Here is a 26,203-nt window from a genome sequence, read left to right as displayed (position 1 = left end):
ATATTTAAAAACAAAAACTCTCAAGGTTTTTATGTCGCCAAGGGAACAGGTGATTCCCAAATTGCAACACAGTGAATTCTCTGGTATGGCATGGAGGTTTCCTATTACACATCACTCTTTTCCTTTATTTTTCAATAGCATTAAGAAAAAGGTTTGACAAGAACCAATCAACTGCCACTCCCAGAACCCCCTCCCATTCCATACCCCTGTGATCATTCCCCTGTGAGTAAGTCCTATATCAGTCTCTCCCTCCTGGTAAATCCTTCTATATTTCTGATGCTCCAGAAATTTTTTGTGGATTCTTTGATGATTTTTACTTTGTATACTTAGACTTAATGGGCCTCATTACACGGTAGGCGGTAGCCATGGCGCTATTAGCGCCATGGTTACCACCTTACCGCCTTCAAGGTCTGGGTTCCCGGAATAGGGACTTACCGGTCTATTCTGACCTTTGCAGGACTGGTAAATCCCCATTCCGGGAACCATTCCCCATTCCCATTTGAGCCCCCATAGGGCTCAATGGGAATGGGGATGGAGCAAATAACGGTACCGCAAATTGCGGTATCGTTATTATCTCTGGGATCCCTTAGCGGGTCCCATCCTTAACGCCTAGAAGGGACCCGCTAAGGGACCTCGTAGTAGGGCGGTAGGGGATTACCGGCACCGATGCCCTTACCGGTGCCGGTAATCCCCTACCGCCTACCGTGTAATGAGGCCCATTGAAAGGCCAATTGGCTGTTTATTAAGGGGCTGGGACCTAGTGGTAAGAAGGGCTTAGCGTACTGATTTATGTTGTTACTGTGGCAGCACAGGGATGCCTTTAGGGGCGATTAGTTACATGCTTTGGGGGTAGGAAATACCTTTGGTACAGGAATGGGGCCCCTGGACAGCATAGAACAAGATTTGGGGGAGGAGCACTCTGCACTTCCTGGTTTGGTGTCTTTGCATCAGCGCGGCATGGATGCACTGGAGAGATTAGAAAAGAGCACCCACTGTATACTGTGCTGGATGCCATACAGGAGTATGACAGACTTATTTAATTCCACGGCCCTCTGAGGCAGTTTAAGAGGAGTTACTTGCCACAAGGAGGAACTGGACAAAGGGGGAGGATGGGTAAGCATTTATTGTGGAATTTGAGGGTGAGGATCTGCCCATTCCTGATAACAAAAAAGCCTGGAATTGGGCATTTGTAGATTTTATTGATCTCTCTTTATCTCAGACAGTGGATCATGCTTTTGAAGCAAATGCGTCAGCAATCTCTACCTCCTTGAATGCAAATGTTTCCATGGGACTTGCGCAGTTTACTTAACAAACCAGTCCTATCTGAATGAGCAAAAATATGCAGTATGGAGTTCGTTTCTTCCAACAAATCAATCCAACAAAAAGGAAATACCAAGAGGAGGTAGACACCTGTGGTGATTACAATAAGAGAATACATCCCGGTCTTGGTGTGCACAGTATGCTTTCTTATCCAAAAAAACCTTCTTGAACCCTAATCCTTTTTACATCCTTTTAAGGAATTGTGCCTGACCAAACGTGCCTTACATCTTTGTACCTGTACACTCATGCTTATGCCAACCTTTACCCACTGGTGCACGTGCGTATGTTTCGCCTAATTGAAGGCTTTTTCTAGGCTAAACACTTAGTTCCTATTCTACAATTTCACAACCAGAAACACATTATTCAAGCATTATTGAAAAATTATTGCATCATTCAGAGTCCACCTCTTGGTTTCATTTGTGTTGAGTGCTGTTTATGAATCACAGCCAAGTATTGTTGTGGACATCTATGTTAGGCGTGTGTCTGAGTCTTTTATCCCGAACCTTCAAGATCGCACTAGTTCTTGAAGGACCACTCTGTTTGAAAAAATGCGTTGTAAGCTTCAATAGCCGTTGATCCTTGCTTCTCGAATGTATCTCAGATCATAATCTTATGTATTCTATGTAAATGAATGAGCCTGTGTTTTAAAATGTTAATCATTCATCCTCCGTGATATTCCTAAACAATGTGTAAAATATTAGCATTTGCACCAGCTTTCTTTTTCAGACAATGGCAGCGTTCCGCATGATCACGGAGGATGAATGAATAACATTTTAAAACACAGGCTCACTCATTTACATAGAATACTTGAGATTATGATTTGAGATACATTCGAGAAGCAAGGATCAACGGCTATTGAAGCTTACACAGCATTTTTTTCAATCAGAGTGGTCCTTTGAGAACTAGTGCGATCTAGAAGGTTTGGGAAAAAAGTCTCAGACACATGCCTAACATAGCGTGTCCACAACAATTATTGGCTTTGACTCTCAAACAACACTCAACACAAATGAAACCAAGAGGTGGATTCGGAATGATCTAAGAATTGTTCAATAATGCTCGAATAATGTTATTCTGGTTGTGAAATTGTAGAATAGGAACTAAGTGATTAGCCTAGAAAAAGCCTTCAATTAGGCGTAACATATGCACCTGCACCAGTGGGTAAAGGTTGGCATAAGCATGAGTGTACAGGTACAAAGATGTAAGGCACGTTTGGTCAGGCACAATTCATTTCAAGGATATAAAAAGGATTAGGGATAAAGAAGGGAGCAGCAGGGCTTTGGCTAGGTCAGGGAGTACCTTGACTTTGTTCCAGCATTTGTGATCAAAAGTGGGGGCACGGGGAGCTGTGGGAGATGGGGCAGGTGTGTGGATAGAGAAAGGCATGGCAGAGTGCTCTGTCCAGATAAGCGGTTTTGGGCTGGGTATAGAGACAGGGTCATAGGAGCTGAAGATCGCATCAAGGGTGTGGCCACCTGAGTGAGTTGGGCCAGTGGTATGTCGGGAGAGGTTGAGTGCATCAAGGCTGTCAACCAGAGGTTGGGTCATGGAGTTCTTGGGCATGTCGAACCATATATTGAAATTTCCCAATAGTGTAAGAGTTGGATGATTTACCTGAATGGTAGCTATTGAGTCACAGAGATTTTGGGCAAAATGTCTGTCGTATCGGGGGGGTCTGTAGATGAGTGGGAAGCTGTAGGTGAGCGTTGATGGTAGAGAGAATTTTACTAGAAGGAATTCACAGGAAGCGTTGCATGTCTGGGTTTCGACAAGCAAGACGGAGAAACGAGGTTTGTAGAGGATTGCCACTCCACTGCCTCTGGAAGGTCTGTTGTGGGCAATAAGCGAGTAGCCATGGGGAAGGCCTTGTGTGCAATTGGTGCAAACTCGCCTGAGAACCAGGTTTCGGTGATAAAAAGGAGGTCGGGATTGTCAGAGGATAGAAGCTCACAGATGCTGTGCCTGTTTCTTGCTACGGAGCTGGCATTGAAAAGGATGCATGTGACTTCATAAGGGGAGGATGTTTTCATGATGCTCATCAATGAGAGTGCCCAGTGGATATGGTTGCACGGGGAGATGGGGGGTGCGGTAGGATCAATCTGGGTGGTTGAGATTGACTGAGGGGGGGTAGTGGGGAGTATGGATGCATGTGCACTATGAGGGTCGGGTGAGAGGTTTAGGTCGATGGGGAGTGGGAAGAGTAGGCGGGCAGTGGTGGGTATGAGAGAGATGCAGTGGGGAGGATCAGCAGGGGAGGGTGGTGAGTGGAGCACTTGTGCTGAGGGGGTTTGGGCAAGTTGCTTGAGGTTCGAGTCTGGACGGGGCTGAGGGTTTGGGTGTACTGGGTGAGAAGTCGGGAGAAAAAGGGTAGAGGTGGGGAGAGGGAGGGGGGGAGGGTCTGAAGCTAGGGGTGGGACGGGAAAGGAAGGTAAATTGATGGAAGAGTGGTAGCTATTGAGTCACAGGGGGGTGGGAATGGTGGAGAAAGGCCAGGATTGAGGATGAGTCGGAGAGGTGGTCTTTTTTGATGTGGTATCTCCATCCCGGAGGGGAGGTCAAGAGCAGGATCTAGAGTCTAATACAACTGGATAGAGGGGAAGGCCTAGATATAATAGATGACAGCAGTAAGTGCAGTGACTCTAGAAGAGATGGTAGCGCCTAGATTTGGACATCTGGATCAAGGGTGGAAGGGCTTAACAAGGGGACAACGGTAAATGCAGTAATCCTAGATGTAATAGTGGCGCCTGGATGTGGGACACCTTGTTAGAGGGAGAAAGGCCAAAGCGGGACAATAGCAGCGCCTAGATTGGGGCACCTGGATAGAGGGAGAAAGGCCAAATACAGGGACAACAGTAAATGTAGTAACAGAAATCGGAATAGCCCAGGATGTAGTAGCAGCACCTAAATTTGGGACACCTGGATGGAGGGAGGAATACCTAACACGGGGAAAAACAGTCTTTTAACCCTCGGGCTGAGATGGCACTGACCCTGTCCTACAGACACTCTTTATGCCCCCTGGCTTGGGAAGGAACATAGACAAGTTAAGAAGGCCATGATCTCTGTTGCCCTAGTACCATTTCCTGAGGGTACTGATGCAGGGACCCACTTTTTCTAGGGGACATTCATGACTTGGGGGGGGGTCTCGCTTTTCCACTTGATGGGGGCTATTCCATGACTCTGTAAAGTGACCTTCTAACTTTTCTGACTCTGTGGGGCAACCTATTTTCTGGCACATGACTACATCTCAAATCAACGCCCAGTGAGGTGGGGGGACTATGCAAAATCTTTCTTCAGTACGAATTTTGACTTATAATCACTATCCCTCATGAGTGAATCTGCTTCTACATCTTGCATTGACCCCAAAGTGTCCCTATTTCTCTCAGGGTATTGGTGAGACATGCTGGTATTTGTCGAAGCATATACCATGCCTCGCCAATACCACCATATGCACATGCCAGGACAGAATGATCAATATTTCCGGGCCATTAGTTTTAATCCTGGATATGGAGGAGGAGGCAAAATCCATGGGAAAGCAAGTGGATCCAGAGGAAGCAGGCAGTTGAGCACAATGAGGTCTCTGCTTTTTTGGATATGCTAATGCCTCAATCTCCCATGCATGGCATATGGCATACGTCTAAAGATGAACGCCTAAGAGGATAGGGAAACAGGTGTGGTCAGATCTCGACCCTGGGGCCAGGGTCTCTTCAGGAGTCACATAGGCATAGCAACACTTTAGAATTGAATGACAGGTCTTTTGTGATGAGGTGTTTTACAGGAAGCTTCCCTCACTGCATAGTCAGATTACCTATTGACAATAGAACAGTGGTTTGTTACATCACCAGGCTAAGGGGGGGGGGGGGTTTGGTCAAGGTCACGATCAGATCTGGCACTTCAATTCAGAGAGTTCTGACTCCATTATCACATCAGGATCTAAGTGCTATATATCTGCCGGGCACCTTCCACCTGGTAGCATACTGATGCTCCCAGCAATGGTCCGATTGAAGCAATTGGAAGCTTCACAGGTCAGTGTTCCTGAAAATGAAATCTTGGCAGGCACCCTTTCAGTGGGACCTCTTTGCATATCATCTCAACAACCAACGTTCTGTGATTTTTCAATTGCAAACCAAATCTTTTTGCCAAAGTGACAGGTGCTTTTTTCCAATTATGGAGGATGGTGGTTCATTAAACGTTCCTCCCTTCTCCTTGATTGCCTGTGCACTAGTACAGGCTTTGTTCCAGGGAACAACGTTGGTATTGGCGATGCCTTATTGGCCAGCCTAGACTTGGTACCCACTGGCATTGAAACTGAGTATAGCAATGCCGCCATATCTGTTTCCCATTTCAGAGACTCTGAGTGCATCTCTTTGCCCAACCCTATCCTAGGATTCTGGATGGCACTCAGCAGCTCATGGCCTGGAGATTGTTGGGGGTAGATGGTTTACTGGAGCGCTTTCGCCAGAATATTCTAAACTCATTCAAATTTCTTGTGCCACAAGCACCATCCGGGTACATAAATCAGCAGAATGCCTGGGTGGGTTTCAATAGCTTCTCATTTTGCTTCTTGCAATGGGTCAGCTATTTCCTATAGGCACACAGTGGGTCTTCCAGTAGGCAAAGATCCTTTGGTGTGCAGAGTACTGAGGGTATTAGGATTGGGAGACCACCTAGACGTATGTATTCTACATTGTGTGATGTCAATTGTATTTTTTATCTATTTATTTACTTATAACGCGGCGAAGCCCACAGGCATCTGGGCACACATGAAACACAGAAAGACAACAAAATCACAGGACAAAGTAGCAAAATAGCAAGAGAGGGAGGGCCGGAGTCGTACTCAAAGAGAAGGGTCTTAAGAGATATCCTGAAAGCACTGATGTTGGTTTCAAGCCATAGGGGGGTGGAAGAGCATCTCAGGATGTTGCTGAACATACAGCAAAGGATTTGCCCAGACCTTTTGAAGGTTGGGCAGGTTACCTGCATCAAGTTGGATGACCGCATTTATCTTGTTGGCTCGTAGTGGGTCACTAGGGATTTCAAGTAAGCTGGAGTATTCCCATGGAGGCATTTATGCACAATGATGGCTGCTTTAAACTGTACTCGGGCCTTTACAGGAAGCCAGTGCAATGCCTGTCTGTGATGTGAGAGGTGGTTTCTTCTTGGCACCTTTTTAATAATACAGACAGCATTGTTGGGAACAGTCTGCTGTCTGCATGCTCTGTTTGTCAGCACCAACAAGGAGAGCGTTGCAGTAGTCAACTCTGGATAATAGAACAGATCGCGCTATGTTGGAACAATTATCTCCGCCGAGGAAAGGGTGAATATTTTTTAGAAGTCTTAGGTAACAAGTAACATTTTTTACAACCTGTGTTTCTGCACTCAGGGAGGCGTCAAAATGGATACCTAGAGTTATTACCTTATCTAGTAAAGGGATGTTACAGTCGAGGATGGGGATGGAGTAGTAGTAGGAATTTAATGTAGCTCTTGCCCGAGATGATCCAAAAAGGGGGAGCTCTGTTTTCCCTCCATTGTGGCACATCCAATTTTCCCTCATCTAAGAATCAATCACATTGTATGTATGTTCTAGGATCACTCCATCTGTGTGATATCTCAGAGATCTCCTGGACCAGCTGGGCATTGTCTACGTTGTTGTTATTAAAAAACAGACTCTTGTAGGGGGCTACAGATAGGTCTGGCTTATACGTTGAAAAGTACCAGGAACATACAAGCCCCCTGAGGTACACCACAGATTGTAGAGGCAGGGGCTGCAGAAGCATCTCCCCATCAGTCCAGTCAGAAAAGAGTGGACCCATTTGGAAGTCTTGTCAGAACAATGGCCAATATCTCTCAGGGTGTGTAGTAGATGCTTATGGTCCAAGAGGTCGAAGGCGGCCTTTCCTCTGTCCATGATTCCCAGCATGTGCGTTTACAGATCAACAAGGGCAGTCTCAGTGCTATGATGAGATTGGAAACCTGACTGTCTAGGATGTAAGGGGCCAATGGACTCAATGAGTGTCTGAAGTTTTGATGTGGCCTCCTTGTCCAAGATTTTCAACAAGAAATTACAATTAGTCATTGACCTGAAGTTGCTTGTATCATTGGGGTCTAGCCCAGGTTTTTGTAAGAGGGGGGTCACGTTAACATTTTTAGTATTTTCTGGGAAGACACAAATACGAAAAGAGGCATTAATAAATGTGTCCAAGAAAGGGGCGAAGATGTCTTTATTGTCAAGTATCATTTTAGGTGGAAATGTATTTCCCGGACAGGCCGACGGATGCCCAGGATATGCGATGTGTCATAGACGGACACTGGATGGAAATGAAATGTGTGGGTATCTAAGTCCAGTGGAGCAGCTTGAAGAATCGGGTTGCTTGTACTTTGAGTTGCCTGGTCTTTTTTTATTTTATCCCTGGCCTTATAAACTTTGGCCTCGAAAGCCAGCTGTGCATTGGTAGAGTCCAGATTTGAGGGTACAAATGCCACTGCTTGTGCTTTGGGTTTCTCCAAATGTTTTAAGATGTTGAATAACTTCTTACCTTAATTGTCTGCTTCATCTATTTGTCGCTTAAAGAACTCCCTTTGTCTCCGGTGATCGCAGTTTTATATGAGCCCCCTAGTGTTTTCCATTCATCTTTATTTTCCGGGGAGGGACATTTTTGCTATCGTCTCTCAGCTTTCCTTTTGTCTGATTTCAAGGATCTAAGCTCTTCGTCAAAGCATTTTTGGTGTCCTAAATTGTCGCATACTAGTTTGGTTTTTAATTGGGGCCAGTTTGTCCAGTAGGCATCCAAACTCATGTTGAAAAGGTCAACAAGTAACTCAAGAGGGTCTAATGCAGAGGGGGTAGCTGGTCAGATAGCACCGCGAGTAGGAGTGCTCGCTTTGAAATCCGTGCAGAGCCCGCTAAAGCAGGTTCGAATCCCGGCGGGGCCAAACTCAGCCTTTCATCCTTCCAAGGTCGATAAATGAGCACCACACACCGTGGGTAATAATAAGCAGCGCTCAGATGCCTGAGGGTTCGTAGCACTATATAAATGCTAAATTATTTATAATTTTAGTGATACATCTCTGAAGGTCAGGTGCATGTACATTTCTAAAGTTCTGATTAGGAACATTTTTTGGTGGATTGTTTTTCTTAGGAAGAGGTGCCTTAAAATGAATAAGAAAGTCTATCATATAATGTTCAGATCATATTTATTTATTTTTGTATTTATATAGCGCACATAAACCCTCAGGCATCAGGGCGCTTGAATCCAGTTACATGGAGCCCATAGGCTAAACAAGTTCTTAGTTCAAGATTAGACAATGGTACATATGAATAGGTAAATATGCAGGTACAATAATTGCAGTGTTCATTCATAGGTTACAGAGACCCGAACATTTTCGCAGCCCAGACCAGTGACTTGAGCGGTGATAGCAGAGCGATAGCCAGCTAATTCAGGCGAATAGCCAGGTTTCTAAGGCTTTTCGAAAAGCCCAGTAAGATTCTTCTGCTCTTAGCGGCTGTGGGAGGGAGTTCCAGTGTTTTGCAGCAAGGACAGGGAAGCTTGAACCTCTGGCTCTGGTTTGCTTGAATTTTGGTTGTACCAGTCTTTGTGTGTAGGGGGTTCTAGCAGGCCTACCCGTTTGTTGGATAGCAATTTTGTGGGCTTGGTATGCTTTTGATATACATCCATGTGTAATGGTAAGCGACTTGAAGAGGATTCTTTGCCGTACGGGAAGCCAATGTACTGCTTTCCTGGCATAAGATATATAGTGATGTCTGGGTATGTTTAATGCAGCTCGTAAAGCATTATTTTGAATCGTTTGGAGTTTGTGAATGTTGTGGGAGGATGTGCCAGCAAAAAGGATTTTACAGTAATCCAATTTTGCGCCTACCACCACTTGGTGGCGTATGCTGCAGATCAGGATAAGGCATTTACTTGACGGGAGAGACAGAGGGTGGCATCTAAGTAAACCCCAAGGGTTTTCGCAGCCGGTGATACTGTGATATTTGTTCTGTCTATGTTGAAGGCAGTGTAATCCGCGTCCAGTTTATTTAGGATTTAATAGGGTCCGACTAGAAGTAGTAACATCTTTTCATCATTGAGGCAAAGGCCATGGGTCACCATTCATGCTTGGATGGTGGCATATGTAGAGTTTAACAAGGCCGAGTCTTGAGTGTAGTTGCCTGATAGTGGGAGGATTTGTGTGTCATCCGCTTAGTTGGTGTAAATAATGCCCTGAGCGTCTACGAGGTTGAAGAAAGGCTTAGTGAAAATATTATACAAAGTGGGAGAGACACAGGAACCTTGGGGTACTCTGCAGTTGATGGGAGTGGGTGCTGTGCATGCTTGATCGGAGAATACCTTCATAACTTGACCTTCTAGGAAGCAGGTGATCCAAGCTGCTGCTTTGTGAGAGAAGGCCGCTGCAGAGGTGAGATGGTGACATAGGATACTTTGATCTACTAGGTCTAGGAGGAGCAGCAAGACAGGCCTGCCCTTGTCTCTAATATCGTCCATTTAATTTTTCAGATCAAGTAGTGCCAACTCAGTACCATGGTCAGGGCAGAACCCTGATTGTCGGACACCTAAGATTTAATTTGATTCTAGATGGCGATGAATCTGGATGTAGGCAGCACTGTCCAGGATTTTTAGGAGGAAAGGGACAGTGGTGATTGGTCTGTAGTTCTGAATGGCTGGATCTAGGGAGTTTCTTTTTAGTAGCGGTACCCAGGCTTCTTTAAGCAGGGATGGACTGTGCCTGTTGTTAATGATGCATTGATAAATGCTGTGATGAAAGGGGCCAGTGCATCAGAGCAGTCTTTGATGAGTGGGGCTGGACAGGCGTCTCCTTTGCATCTCGAGGGCTTAAGGCTTTTCAAGATATGTAATGGGTCTGAGGTGGTTATATTGTTAAATTTAAACTGGGGTGTGTCTGGTGTACCGCAATTGATACTTTGGTTGATAGGGGTGATTTGAGGCATGGGTTTAGTAATGGCTTGTTTGACGGCTATTTTTTTTTGTAGCATGTCACTTTTTTGCAACATGGCATTTTGTATGCTTTTGCATCATGCAAGTTCTTTGTTCTCAGAGGAGCCTTGAGGGATGGGTGATTCCAGTTCTCTGAGGATGGTGAATAACTCACGCATGTTAGAGTTAGCATTAGTTATTCTTGAGCTATAAGTGGAGGCTTTGGCGGTGGTGAGGGCTTGTTTGTACTGTTTAGCCAGGCTGGTGAATTCCTGTTTAAGGGTGTCAGTGGGGGAATGTTTCCAGCATGATTCTGCCGTTCTTTTCTTAGACCTAAGGTCGGCTAGCTCTTCGGAGTACCATGCGTTAACATGCAAAGAAGGCTTGGCTCTCTTATGGGTTAATGGGGCGATGGCGTTGACAGCATCGGTTAGTGTGCTGGTGTAGAGGTGAGCTAGGACTTGAGGGTCTGAGGTGCAGGTTGGTTCCAGTTTGAATGGATCCAGGAGAGGTAGTATGTTTTCTCTAGTGAGTTTTCTGAGTTACGTGCCAGGGTGGGCAGTAATCGCTTGGAGAGGGGTTTTGAGGGTTTTGCCACAGAGATGGCTTAGGTGATTATATGGTGGTCAGACCATATAAGAGTGTTATTCTGGATGGTGATGTTACAGTTGAGGTCGACTAGCCAGTCAAGTATTCATCCTTTGATATGCGTGGTGTTATTGATTCATTGACAGAAGCCTAGGACGAGAAGTGAATTGGCCAGAGAGGATACTGGTAGGTCGGTGTGGTCATTAAGTCCACGGATGAAGTCACCTAGGAGTGTTACTTGTAAGGAGAGGTTAAGGTTGTGAATTAGTGTCTGGAGTAGGTCCTCTTCGATGGTGTTGGTGGCACCAGGAGGTTTATAGATAATGTGGATCACAAGGGTGCTGGTCGGAGTGATTGTTAATTTTAGTGATAAGATGTTGCAGGCTTGTTAAGCGAAGTGTACAGTTGCCTGATGTGCAAATGTTTTTTAGCCATAAAGGCAGTCCCTCCACCTCTGGCGAAGAGTCTGTCACTTCTAAAAATTGTGTAGTCAGGGTGAATGAACAATGCTAGTGCGGGGCCCGAGGTTGCATGGAGCCAAGTTTCTGTGATGGCTAATGCACCTAGGTCGTTGACCGTTAGAAGGTCATGGATATCTAGGGCATGGGCAGGGAGTGAGCGCGTGTTGATCAGTTGAGGGTACTTTTAGGGGTGTTATTGCTCTCAAGGTTGGTTGTAAGAGAAGTAGGAGGTGCTCTGGTATGGGCTTTGGTGGGTGCTGAGCTAAGGCATGAGATAGCAGCAGGTACAACACATGGAGCAACGGTAGGTGCTGGTCTAAGGCATGAGATATATTCAAGTACAGCACATGGAGCAATGGTAGGTGCTGGGCTAAGGCATGTGGGGACAATGGGTACAAGACTGATAAGGTGGGCAACATTTGGAAAAGCATTATTGTGAAGATTAACATTGGATACCTTGTTGACACAAGAGGTCATAGATCCTGGGCGTGCGGGATAACGTCCAGAAGTTCCAGGATTAGTGAGTGAAGTGGCATTAGTGGTCGACGTAGTTCCAAGTGGAACAGGTAGGGTAGTGGAGACCATGCACGCCAGCGAAATATTGTTAAAAGAGGTAGATGCACGCATATAGAGATTGTTGCCAGCAAAGCTGATCGGAGAGGTTGGTTGTTGGCCCATATTGGTAGACTCCAGGTGGTCGTCTATGGGCCTTTGCTGATGAGGTACTCCACGCTATACAATAGGTGCAGCAGTGGGAGAGTACTTTGCACGTTGCGTGTTCTGTGGCATAGCTTGTTGTTGTACTCGCGTAGCGATGGGGTGCACGTGGGGGGAGCTAGGATGCTCATGGGGTGCATGCGGCATGTGTAGCCGTAGCCTGATGCAGCATGTCAGGGCTGAGTGGACAAACAGAGAGGAGGCAGACCCTTGTTAAGAGCGGGCTGTGCCAGTGCGAACGGGCGCCTGAAAGCAGCCGCTAGGATCTGACCTTGTATTTCATATGGGCCGCTGTGCTCATACATTTTTTTGAAGCAGGTAAGGTGGGAGGAAGCGTGTCAGCTTTGGTAGCGGGATATAGCTAGCCTCACTGATGTTGATACAGTGGGCAGGGTCTGGGCAACATTAGTAAGAGATTTCAGCAGTGGTCGAAGTGTATGAAAATAAGTAGTGGAATTATGTTCCCTGCTGGCCTGCCCTGCTCTCCACAAACTCCATTACTACCTCCCACAATCCACACCCACAAACAAACACACCTGCTATTTAAGGGAATGTTCAGTGCAGTGCACTGAAGTGCAAGCTTCAACTTCTTCCTACATTTTGATTTTAAAACTAAACTATTCCAGAACTGTTTAGTTTTAAAATAAAAGTATAGGAACAGTGAAACCTAAAAATAAAAAGTATAGAAGCACTGCACACGATCGCTCCCGCCCACTTTGACCTCTGGATTTCAATCCAAGGGTGTTTACGGATCTTGTGTCGAAGAGTCTCTTACGGGTACGTTTGTGATTTTGCTGATGGGAGAACGCTTTGCTTGATGGATACAACATTATACAGTGTGCAAGCTTGAGTGGAATCAGACAGTGCGAGGATTGCGGGGAGCAGCGGGGAGCTGCAGAGAGGCTTGACAACCTTATGGTACGGCCTTTGGGACTGGCCAGCTTCACCTCCCGGCTTGGATGATCCAATGGTTTAAGGGCGCCATGAGGCCAATCGCAGTGCTCGTTGTTTGGTAGTGTCGGGTCAGGCAGATTCACGTCGGCCAACTCTTTTGGTTAGTCTGTGTGGTGGTAGCAGGCATTATGGTTGGAATTGCCTGCGCTTCTGCAGGACTGTGTGGGATACCTCCAGTATCTAATTCGTAGCACTCCATGACATTGGTGTCTGTTTCATCTTTAAGGCACGATGTGTCCATTGTGATAATGGCGTACCCTGTGGTCTGGCTGGGCCTTTGTTGTCTCTCCTTATCACTATCCTCACTGCAACCGGACGCTTCATCCTCGGGTCCTCCATTCTCCGGCTTCCTCACCAAGATCATCAATGAAAATGTAAGCTGGGTCTTCATCTGCACTCAGACAATCATTTCTTTCTCTTCTTTTTTCTGAGGACTCCCTAGGTTCAGTAACTCCTCTTAATCTATGATCCTGGCACCTTGGACTCTCTCCGCCTCCTGTCTCTCAGGGAGGGGCTCAGGTCCTCCTACTCTTTAGTTCTCAATGAAAAGAAAGTGGCGAAAATATGGGAATCCAGAGAGATCAGAGCTTGGTGAACTTCCATTGCTGTAAAATTCCTTCTGCCACTCCTTCAACATCTTCCATTCATCATCTGAGAAACAGGCAGGAGCATAATGAAAGGGGAACCCATCTGAACCCTTTGCAGGCATTTCTCTTCAGTGATCATGGACGGATTTCTCCCCAGTGATGTTTGATGTTGGCAGGTTATATAATGATAAAAAACATGAAAGGTCCTGCTCTCGCGAGGGGCAATGGTCAGCTCGCCCAGGGCCCCCAGACATCTTGTAATCAAAGTGCCATGTGCAAGGTGAGGTACTAATGTCCTGGACATCAAGGTCCCTTGCCACAATCCAGTCTACAATAATGCCTTTGGCTGTTGTGGGGTCTTTATTGGCTATGTGGTGCTCAATAATATTGAGGGCTGTTTCCAGGGAAATGGTTTCTTTATCAGCGGCATTCACACGCCATCAATTCAGATCGCCAAGAAAAGGCGAGGCTTTACAATTTCTTCATTAAAAGTTGCCATCTCCACAGGGGGTTGACATAGCAGGATGAAGTTAACTCATCTATGTGGAGTAGGTGTAATCTTTAGATGCAGGATCTCACAATTAGTACAATGGCTTGGGAGCTTAATGAAGTTTCTGGCTATAATTGCCTTGCCCCCTCCGAGGCCCTGATCTCACAGGAGTGGCTAACGAGATCATGGGTCCACTAGCCTCGGTGATTCAAGTTTTGGTCAGAAATATCATATCAATGTCATACCTTTCATGGATATCAATAGCATGCTTATTGAGGGAGCTAGTATTTAGTAAGGCTAGTTTGAGTGTTTTTATTGTCTGGGTAATACGTAATGTGTCCTTGTCGGGAAATTTATGGGGTTCGGGGTTAAAGGTTGCAAAGTGAGATTTTTACTAATTTAATTGTTGCTAGGTTGTATATCATGAGGAATAGGAGTTTGGGATGGGATGCGTTGCAGAAGTTATGGGCCTTGAGAAAAATACGAATATTCGCAAATCTCTTGAGTAGCAGGGTGCTTAATTGCCAGGAGGGAGGGGCCTCAATGGGTCTAAAATCCGAGGTTCCCTCGTTAAGACACTCAGCCGTAATTAGTTCAATCTAGGAGTTGACGACTGAAGGTTGCATAAACTCGCTTGTGTTGTGGGTGAAGTAACCCCACCATCTAGTCTTGCCTCGAGATACTGGACTACTATAGCCATGCGGTTTGCTCTCTGACTGGCCAGTAATACGTTTAGGTCAGTCGAGCATCTCATTATGTTTTAAGGCCTTCTCTTGGAGTGACAACAGTATCAGAGGGTTAAATGCTTCCTGTTTAACTTTGTGAAGCTCCGCTAACAGAACTCTTTCAGGTGGGAATACTAAGAGTGTATACTACCGGGTTGGGATTGGAAGAGTCAGAAGAAGATCACCAGGACTTACTTGATTATTAGAATGGTAAGCCTCTAACGCCCGTTCCCCGTATTCCGTCGAGGACCGGCCAAGACCTTGGTGCGCCTGGTCACCTTTTCAGTACAAAGCTGGGGTTGGTGGGAAATGTAGTTTGTTACTACAAGCAGTCAGCTGAATTTCGAATCTAAGTGGGCTGTTTAAAGCAAGTATAACCTTGCAAATAGCGTGATCTAGTTTTCATGCACGCAATGAATTTACAAGTGTAAAACAGGCAGAAACACGTTATTGGCAAACAATTATTCCACAATTGTCTTGTAGGAGGGAAGTTGTGGATTCGACTTTCATTTTCAAGGACACATGCGCGCACAAGCAAATGAGCCTACTTTAATGACAGACAGTCACATACGCCTCGCAGCAATCAATATGTCAACCCTATGAATGGAATGATGTTGCTTTCCAGGGACTGGCCTGATAACAGTGGCTTTTATCTACAGTCTTTGTCAGCTAAGCTTGCCATGCTCATGTGACTGATGTCATTCAGAAGAGTGGTGATTTTAGGGCTTCGAACCTTTTGGGTAGAGCTTTTTCGCATGATAGGATATCCTATAGGGTGTTACGTAGACCTAAGTCTGGTGTGGGCCACAATGTATTTCCTTCTTTGCCTTCTGCCCCTAAATTGTATGTGGTCTGCTGCCTTAAGGAATATGAGTCTCACACATCCCTGATATGGTGGGCTTTGGGTCAACTTTTTATCTCCTTTCACAAACACTTTGGACCAGTGTCCAACCCGACTCGACTTGGGCTAGACGAGTCAATTGGGGGATGACCGAGGCAGGTTTTGATGGATCCTTTCCTGGGCCTTTTTTGAAAGGTAAGTGTGGGGAAGCAGGAGGTGAGCAGGGTATGGGGCACAAATTTCATCTTCACCAGTCGGGGACTGAAGCAGGGTTGCGTTCTTGTACTCGTGCTGTAAAACCTTTATGACGCAGATATGGACATCGCCATAAGATCCTACTTCAACTTTCCACATCGTACTGGAGATGAATACGTTTCTTGGAGGGCATATGCTGATGATACCATCTTATTAGATCAGACACCAATTGGCCTTCAGCATTCTTTACAGGCTCTTTCCATGTATGCCACCAAGAACAACATGTGTATTATTAATTTTAAGAAGAACAAGATTATGATTATAGGGAAGCATATTAATGAATCAGAAGTGCCTCAATTGGAAGCTGGATAACGATACCCTAGAGGTGATGAATACTTATGCATACTTGGGAATTCCAATCAAATATCGCCCTTCGTTAACATTTTAAGAAACCTTTCTTTCCCAAAATGTTCATAAGAAATGGGCGCTTGTCAGGAGTTTTATACTTAGGAAAGGGGGACACAATGCTGTTAGCCCTCTAGAAATCTCTAAGATTAGTGTTGTCCCAGGTATTTTATATGGGTTAGAACTGCTACCATCCCGTTTTATTTCTTGGTTAGATCGGACTGAGGGAAAATTATGAAGATCGATTCTAGGTGTGCCTTGGGCAGTTCCTGTTGAAGCATTGAGATGTGAGCTTGGAGTGACATCACTTGCTCCACAGTGGATGATCCATTGTTGCACATGTATTGCTAAGTTATGTTGGGCTCGGAACGGGACAAACACTTAATTAAGTTTACTAGCCAATGGTATTAGAAATAATTGCCAAAACCAGGTTTACGGTGAGCTGGAGCTTACCTGGACAATTTTGGCTTGGTGATTCCATGTGAAGAAAATTCCTTTCTGTTTATGCAGTCGCTTAAGGTCAAAACTAAGGTTTGGGATCGAGCATTGAATATTACTAAATTAAGTTTGAAAAAAGATGCGCAGAGTATGCCACCCAAGGCTTTAGCCCAGACATCTCATCATACATATTTGGTAAAATCTTGCTCCCTCTCTCTGAGGTGCTTCATCTCGTACTTACGCTTGGGTGTTTTGCCCACTTTTGAGTATCTAGGTCCCTCGCAGGGCATCGAGCGCCATTGCGAGACGTTGTTTGTGTGCAGGGGATTGAATCTAGTCGACATATTTTACTGGAATGTTCTGCTTTACAGGTACAATATTGTAGGGGCAGCAGGGGCTGTGATACATTGTTTTCTCACCCTGACAGGCTACTATAGAACCAATTTTGGGGTTCGGTATATTCTGCTGAGTCTTTGGTAATTGTTGCGGCTGCCCATCATGTATGGAAGATAGTGCTTTTGAAATTGTATATATCAGTTGGAGCAACTCTTTCCCCACCCTGGTCCCCAGTAGCTCATATATGCAGGATATTTCATGCCCACCCTCTGAGATATCATACATCGTCTCGATGGTAGCATCAGGTTGTTCCGCAAGCACTACTGCAAGCCACCTTTCTCGCACTCGTTTGATGATTCTGCAATAGGTAATGTGTTGGCCCCTATGCACCCCGGTGTCCTCTATTAGCCTCTGAAAGTCCAATGCCTCCCCCTCCTGCCATATATCTCCAAGGGTAGCAAGGCCCATCGGTTCCCAGTATCTACGGACCCCTTTTATCATTTGGGAGTCCTCTCCGCATAGCGCCACTAGCGGCACCGGCATGGAGAACGGAGCTGTGTATCCCACAGTCTGCCATGCTCTATGCCACACTTCCCAGCCAAGCACCAGCAGCCTCGCCATTCCTAGTACCTTTGCTTTAGGTAACCACACTGTCTCTCTAAGGAAGTAGGGAGCAGGATCCTTACATAACAGCCTGGCTTCAGCCGTTTCTTCTTGTAACGCTCACCTGACTCCCACGGGGGCGCTGGCCTGGTTCGCGCTGCTGTGACCTCGTCTAAGGTGATGCGCAGGGTTCGGAAGACGGACTGGACCGGGCCCCAGATCTGGCTTGTCTGACTCGCAGAAGTATCCTTCTGTAGGTGAGAATAGGGGGTTAACTGTCTGCGGGGTAATGCAATCGGCCTCCCACTTACCCCTCTCACCCTCCTCAAAACCCTTCTGTGCTTCCCCGTAGCGTCTCACCTTAGGGTCTGGAAGGACGAGCTCTCCATCCTGCTTCTGATGCAGGGGCGCGTTGGTATCCAGTTACGTCACTGGATTTTCGGATGGGAGAGAACCAAACTTGCTTGGCTTCCAGGTAAGTTTTTCTATAAGTGGTTCCCCTTGTGTCCATGCATTAATGTTCTAATGCTAGTGTCTTTTTCCCCATAGGGGCCGGGGTACGGAATGCCGGGGAACAGGCACCGACCCGAGGTGAGCGGTGAAATCCTTGTGGAAATCAGGTGAGTCTTTAATGAGTGTTTTGGTAATGTCTTTTCATTCACTCATTAACGCTGATGTCTTTTTCCCCTTAGTGGCCGGGGTCTGAAAATGCCTGGATGCGGCGCGGACCCGAAATGAAAAGGGAATGACCCAACAGGTAAGTCTTGACATGGAGTTTTAGCTTCCCTTTTCCCTTCTTTCTCTCACCTTTGTTCTTGTCTTTTTCTCCCTAGGCACGGGGGCGCGACTGCGAATCCGGATGGTCGCTGCTGAACATGGAGGCGCCCTGTAAAGGTGAGTAGGATGCGGCGCTGCAGCGATCGATGCGATGTGCTTTTAAAAATAAATGTCTTCCTTTTCAGGATTGTCGGCGAAATGTCTCTGGGATGCAGATTTAGCAGGTGAGGCCTTTTCCCTCTTCTGTTCTCTTGTTCCCTTCCTTTGCAGGTGATTCAGGATGCTGGCAGGTGTGGCAGAAGTCAAGATGCAGGAGCAGACACGGTGAGCGTCCAGCTGCTAGATGCAGAACAACGCGAAGCACGTGTGGCTGATCGGGTGTGGTTTAAATAGCCTTGGAAGAAGTTCCTAGAATGTGTCCTTCCTCCAATTAGGTATGTATCCTTCCCCGACCACGCCCGGGTGGTAAATGAGTCCCACAGGTAAAGTAGTTCCTTTCAGGCCTCAAGGAGGTCGGGGTTCTGCAGCATGGTCTGCATCAGGTAAGTGCACCCAAACACTTTCATAATGAGCCTGGCGCCTATGGCGCCAGGACTGACGTTTTCTATGAGCCTGGCGCCATAGACGCCAGGATGCTGTCCAAAGGGCCCCTATAAGGGGTTGCTGGGACCTTCCCTGGGGACTTGATGTCCGCTTTCGGGGACGCAGGGCCTGAGCCGGCTCCCCGGGAGCGGGCATCGTGACACTTCTTCAGACAACCACCTGGCCACATATTGCAGCTGTCCCGCCAAGTAATATAACTCAAAATTCGGCAGGATTATACCTCCCCTGTCACACGAGTTTTGTAATTTCCAGAGGGCCACTCTGTTCCTGGAGTTATGCCATATGAAACCCCTGCACAGGCTGTGGAGCCTGGCAAAGAAGCGCGTAGGGATCACATACGGGATGTTTACAAAAAAGTATAACAGTCTGGGCAGGACTACCATCTTGATCAGAGCCGCTCTCCCCATCATGGCCTGGGGTAGTCTGGACCAAAATCCCATGCTGTTTTTAATGCCTTCAACTGCCTTTTCCGTATTGTGTTTGTGTTCTTCTCCTGTCGTGTGGTATATGTCAATGCCCAGGTATCGGAACGTCTCGGTTCGCCAGGGTATTGGCAATACCGGTAGGCTCCTTGGTAGGACATGTCTATATCTCCCCAGGGGGAACATGCTGGATTTCTTGGGGTTCACTGCTATGCCCAAGAGGGTAGCGTATCGTTCCATCACCTCCAGGACATATTGTAGGTTCTCCTCTGGGAAGCGCAGATATATAAGTATATCATCGGCATAAAATGATATAAGATGCGAACCTCCCACAGTGTGGATCTCTATCTCCCCATATTGTTGTCTGAGGCAGACTGCCAATGGCTCCAACGCTAGGATATATAGCACAGACGACCAAGGGCAGCCCTGTCTAGTGCCCCTGCTGAGTTGCCATTTATCCGAGATAGTAGCGTCCGTTTTGACCCTTGCAATTGGGGAACTATATAACATTTTAACCCACCTTAGATACCCCGGCCCCATTCCATATTCTCTCAGAGTCGCTAGCAAGCAGGGCCATCTCACTGAGTCGAAGGCCTTAACCGCATCCAGTGAGATAATTGCCAATTCGCCAGGGTCCTTCTCTGTTTGGTCAATAATGTGGTGAAGTGTCCTATGATTGTCAGTTATGTTCCTGCCAGGGACGTAGCCTGTTTGGTCGGGGTGTATCAGTCTGCCGATGACTCGCTTAAGCCTGTTTGCCAGCACTGCCGTGAGGATTTTGCTGTTCTGATTAAGCATCGATAGGGGTCTATATGACCCACAGTCTGTGCTTGGCTTACCTGGTTTTAAGAGCGGGATGATCACCGCCTCCCGTAGGGACTCCGGCAGCCTACCGCGCTCAAACGCCTCATTAAGCATGGCCAGCAGCGGGGGGAGAAGCTCTTGTTTGTATGTTTTGTAGAATGCGCTGGGGAGCCTGTCCGACCCCGGAGCAGGTGCTGGATCACTGTCTCTAGATCTTCTGAGGTGTTTGGGTCATCCAGGTCTGCCCGTTCCAGATCGTCTAAAGTGGACAAGCATATGCCTTCTAGTGTTTCCTGGATCTCTTGGTCCCTTTCTTCCCCTGTGTCTTCATAAAGACATTTATAGTATCTAAGGAACTCTTCGTTTACTCCCTCTTGGGTATCCCAGATCTGGCCTCCGTCCGCCCTGATCACTGGTTGTCATGTTTCATTTTTATATAACCAGGCCAGCAATCTGCCCGGCTTGTCTCCCCCTGCATGCTGCCTTTCGACATATTTCTTATAGCTCAACTTGCATAATCTATCCCAGTGCTCACTGCTGGCTTGTTGTAGCAGTCTCATCCTTACCCCATCCTCCCGAGAGGTGCCCCCCTTACACATTATGTCTTCCAACTTCCTCTCCATTTCCTGCAACTCCCGTTCTATTCCCCCCTGGAGCTCTCTGGATTTTGATATGGCTACGCCCCGCACTAAAACTTTGAATGCCTCCCATACGGTTCCCACAAGTACTCAGTGATCGCCTCCCTCAGGTCCTCCCGGAATCCTGAGTCCTGCAGGGCCTCAGCTCTGAGCTTCCACGTCGGGATTCGCGCTCTAGGGGGTTGGTGTCACCACTCCAGGACCAAGGGGGAGTGGTCCGAAAGCACTCTGGCCTTATATTCCGCGCCCATCATTTCTCCTACTAACTCAGCAGCAGCAAACACATAATCCAGCCTCGTGTGCAGGTCATGTGGTGTCGCGTAGTGTGAGTACTGCCTGTCCGCTGGGTGCAGCTGCCTCCAGACGTCTTCGAGTTCAAAATTTCTCAGCAGGACCTGTAACGCCTTTGCGGCCGGGGTGGGTTTGTCTAGTTTACCATCTGATCTGTCCATTTTAGGATTCAATGTACAGTTAAAGTCCCCTCCCCATAGGATCGTGCCACCCAGTAGGGGGCTAATTTTGCCGTATAGAGTCCTAAAATAAGCCGCTGTATCTTGGTTAGGGGCGTATAAGTTTATAATGCTCACTTCCCGGTTTTCCAGCATCCCCCGCACTACTATCATTCTGCCTTCCGGGGCCCCCGTAGACTGAATCAGTTGAAATGGTACATGCAGTGCCACCCATATGATAACTCCCCTTGCGTAAACTGAGTATTATCAAGGTTTCTTGGTGCTAACGGATCATGGATACTTGTATAGCCCTAGCAACACCCGCCCATAGGCTATGTCTTACACTATATTCAAGTCCCATTGTCTTAGGCTGTGACACCCTAGGTGCCACAGACACCTGTTACCTATCTTCTCCTTCTCCTGTCTGGATACCTGATTCTTGGGGGCAGCTCTGCGAGTCCAGCCACCCCATAGCGTCCTCCGGGGTTTTGAAAAACAAGGTTCTGTTCTTGTGGAACACCTTCAGTTTTGCCGGGTAGATCAGCATATACTTGTGGCCTGCTTCATGCAATCTTCTTTTCAGAGTCCTAAAGTTAATGCGTCTGCGCTGCACGTGCAAGGTGTAATCCGGGTTTGCGGTTATGTTTGCCGACCCCCTTTGTATTGTTCCGCCCTTCCGAAAGTGTTCAAGAATTTTTTCCCGATTCCGGTAGTTCAGGATCTTGGCGATCACCAGCCTAGGGGGAGTCCCCCGCGGGGGCCGCCTCATCAGGGCCCTGTGCGCCCTTTCCACAGCAAATCCCTGGGTCAACACTCCCCCGGTTATCTCCTGCAGCAGCATAGATTCAATGTACTCCGTGGGGTTGGGTCTCTCAGCTCCTTCCGGCAATCCAACGATACGGATATTATTCCTTCGGAAGTGTCCTTCCGCCTCTTCTGCCCTACTTTCCAGGTTACCCACGCGTTGTACTAGGGCGTGAAGTTCCGATTTATCGGTTGCGCAGTCCGCTGTGTTCGGGGCCACCTCTTTTTCTAGGTTCCCCGTGCGTTCCGCCAGTGACCTGACATCTTCCTGGAGAAGATTCACCTCCTCCTGCACCACCCTGACTTTGTGCTCTAGTGCCGCTTTCAATTCGGTCATGGCCAGTCCCAGTTTGATCTCCCAGGCCACTTTCAGATCGGCAGTCGCAGCAAGGATCTCCTGGTTCGTGCCCATAGTGACTGTGCCCCCAGCGGGGGTTTTGCCTTTGCTCCTGGCTCCTTCTGCACCCGGCGATGTTCTGGCGTATTCGTCCAGCGTGGTTTGCTTGCCCTTTGTTCTTAAAGGTTTATTGGTCATCGTGTTGTGTCAGAGAAGTGCGGGCAAGCCCCACCGCTTGTGGCCCCCGGCCTTAGTAAAGTTAGGCTGCTATTAGTGTTAGGACCAGCCGGGCCGTGTCAGGGGTGTCCTTAAGCTGCCTGTTTTGCTCCTGGAGTAGGCTATGTCCTCCCACGTAATTATGTGAGTTTATTCACACCTCTCGAACCCCGAGCTCCGGCCCCAGTTGGTCCGGGTCCTCGGGCGTACCTCCAGGCTTGTGGGGCCCCCGGGGCGTATTTGCTGGCCCAACGTGCATCACCCCGAAGCCCCGACAGGTTACTGTCACTTCTCACCCAATGGTGGTATCTGTGGAGCTTCCCACCAGGCACGCTCCACGAACAGACTGTGTTGAGAGTGCCCACAAGCCCCCAGTCCAGCCCCTGGAGTGGCTGTGTCGTTCCACGTGGTGATGCGGGCTATTTGGTTAGCTCAAAGCTGGAGCCCCATCTCAGCGACTCTGCTGGCATGCCACCCTCTTGTAGTGTAATATGTGGGGGCCCCAGCACTGTATGATGGGCCTCAACGTCACCTCCCACTGGAGGCCAAACCAGTGGCCCCATTTAGGCATCTGGCGCACAGTGTTACTGGCCTCAGTGTGGCCTGTTCATGTCAGTGGGCCGTGGCCTCTAAGTGTCCTCTCCTCAGCTAGTGCAATCCTCTGGATACCATCCTTTTGCCGCGGGTGCGGCAGTGTTTCAGGCCCGTTTTCACTGGTTCACCTCTCAGCTGCGGGCGCTCGTACTACCCCGCTTGTTGGGTGCCTGTCGGAAGACCAGCTGCGCGCCGTATACTAGGCGCGGCACCTATCAATTCGGGCACCCAGCTGCTGAATGGGGTCCCACATGCTGGGCATCTGCAGGCTTCCCCAGTGATGTCGCCAAGTGCTGTGTGCCCCTCCGGAGCTGGCCCCGGAACTTACTTTGTTTCGAATGCATCTGTCGCCACCCACAGCGCTCCAGCCAGAGCCTCCCCGAAGGCCGGTGCCACCCGCTGTATCCGCACTCCTCAGGGCCAAGGCGTCCCCAGGGGGCTCCTGTCCCACCGGCAATGTCAAAGCCCGATGACCGGGCGCCGGGCACGGAGCTGTGACCTCTCTGTCGTCCAACGTTCAGACGCTGCCACGGGCCAGGGGGCGATCCTCCCCAGCCTCGCACAGCGTCCTGCTGACAGTGTCGCTTGCGACCTCACACCACACCGCCACGCTCCGTGGGCCCCGGCGCCAACATCCCGACATGGCAGGGTCTCATCCCATCCACAAAGGTCCTCCTTTGCTGGCACACACACCGGGCTCCACCTGTCCCGCCAGGACACGACGGGCTCGGTCTCCGCTGCGCCTCGCCTGCCACCTCTCCCTGCGACACAGCAGTCAGTTTATATGGCCCTTTGTTTGCCATCCGCCATTTTGTTTGACCCCGAGGCTCGGGCTCCCCAAATCTTTCAGCATCCGCTCTACGCCCGTCACGGCGCGGATCGGGCCCTCTGTGCTCCATTCGTGCACCTGATGTTCATGCATCCATAGGTGTGCGGCAGGCACATGTGACAAAGGTAAAGCAAGTTCATATCCAAGGATCAATGTCGGATCTGCGGGAGCCGTCCAAGAACACGTCCTATCACGCGGCCATGTAGCCACACCCTCCTTATTAAATTGGTGACTTTGTTCCACAGTTGAAGCTTTCTTAACCTGTTGGAGCAGTTTAGGAGAGCCTTGCATTTGAATTTGTTATATATTTCACTTTTTCTGGTGCTTGTTACAATTATTTGGGGAAATGACACATCGGGGGTCATTCCAAGTATGGTGGTAGGGGGTTAACGGCACCGGTAAGGATGCCGGTGCCGTTAACCCCCTACCGCCGCATTCCGAGGTCCCTTGGTGGGTCCCACTAGGGCCGGCTGGTTTTACCAGCCGCCCTTAGCAGGACCCATTAAGGGACTATGGAGCTAATAACAGGCCCGCAATTTGCGGGCCCGTTATTAGCTCCTTCCCCATTCCCATTGAGCCCTATGGTGGCTCAAATGGGAATGGGGAGTGGTTTTCAAAATGGGGACTTACCGGGTCCCCATTCCGACTACCCAGACCCGAGTTTGGAGGCAGCCATGGTACTAATAGCACCATGGCTGCCTCCAAACTCGGAATGACTCCCATCATCTCCAATTGAGCAGTAGAACATGCGCCCACCCATTCCTATAAAATAGCCATGTGCTCTGTTTAAATTAATTCTGCTGTTCTGAGAGCAAAGTGACAGCTGCTTGCCAATGCTGGACTGCGGAGAGCCCGCTACAAAGTAAAGGGAGACTGACAGTGAAATTGGAGGCACAAATTGGCATGCATTTTGACCTTGATCTGGAGCCTTACTCTTGTGTTTGGTTGTTTATGTTTTGCAGGACCCTGGCTCAATTGGTGATAAAGCAATACATTCTTATGAAACCAGGAGTTACTAGTATGTGCTCATTCCTGAATGGGTCAGGCAAAACGGATCATTGCGTGGCAAATTATATTGCGCATTTGCCAGAACATCCCATGGGATATATTGAAACCCCGCCCAGTCTCCTTAAGTCATAGGCTAATGTCAAGACGGTGCAGCATCTTGTGCATATTGTGGAATATTTTCGATTTCTCAGTACTTCTTTCATGTTGTTGTTCTTCTGACCCTACAGTTCTCTTAGGCAGCCCTACTGCATGCTGGGTGTGGCTTTTTTCATTTTCTTTTGTCTTTGCCATCCTACTGCGCATGCATTTTTGCCCAGCTGTGTGTATATAACACTCTGTTGCTTCCTAGCCAGGTTCACATTATATAAAACCCCAAATATAAAAGTCATAAACAAATGCCAATTGCTGTACACAAAGCGTGCAAATGGCTGCATCTTTCTTGTGCTGGCCAAACACGAGTGGCACTTCTGGAGCTGAACGGGTCTCGCATTGTTCCTTTCCATCCTGTTTCCCTGGATGATTCCAGAAGAAAGACTCAGCTCCAGATCAACCATCAGCTGAGATGCCTCAGAAAGAATAGAACAGGAGGACAAACATGTGTATGGTGAAGACAAATATGTAGGGAAAGTCAAAGAAAGTAACTATGCAAAAGGACACAGCGAACACACTAGGTCAAGCAGCTGCATTCCACTCACAGTATTTGGGTGCAGGTTAGTTTTGATAAAATAATGGTTGTTTGTCAAACAAAATGGGGAAATTTGGCATGGAATCCAATGTGTGTACTTGGCAGCTTTAGCATTATAAAAAGAAATATGAATTCTGCCAACATGCCTTTATACTTTCTCTTCCTGTGCTCTCCGCATTCATTTCTGTTGAACTCAACTTAAATGATTCAACACAATGCTTGTGATATTGATCTGGAATAATAGTAAATGTAGATGATATCGACAGCTGTTCAGGAGCGATTTATTATTGGGAAGTCTGTATCTTTCCAATCTTAAATTCTACTGGTGAAGAGTGGCGGCTGGTACGTTTTTTAATTGAGCGGTTGTAAATATTTGCTGCAAATATTCTTGAGCGACTGAGCACAGTAACCAAGCCTAAACCAACCAAG

The sequence above is a fragment of the Ambystoma mexicanum genome, chromosome 4q (genome assembly GCF_040938575.1).
Source record: "Ambystoma mexicanum isolate Mex_15411 chromosome 4q, UKY_AmexF1_1, whole genome shotgun sequence".
NCBI lineage: Eukaryota > Metazoa > Chordata > Amphibia > Caudata > Ambystomatidae > Ambystoma > Ambystoma mexicanum.
This window is presented reverse-complemented; position numbering follows the sequence as displayed.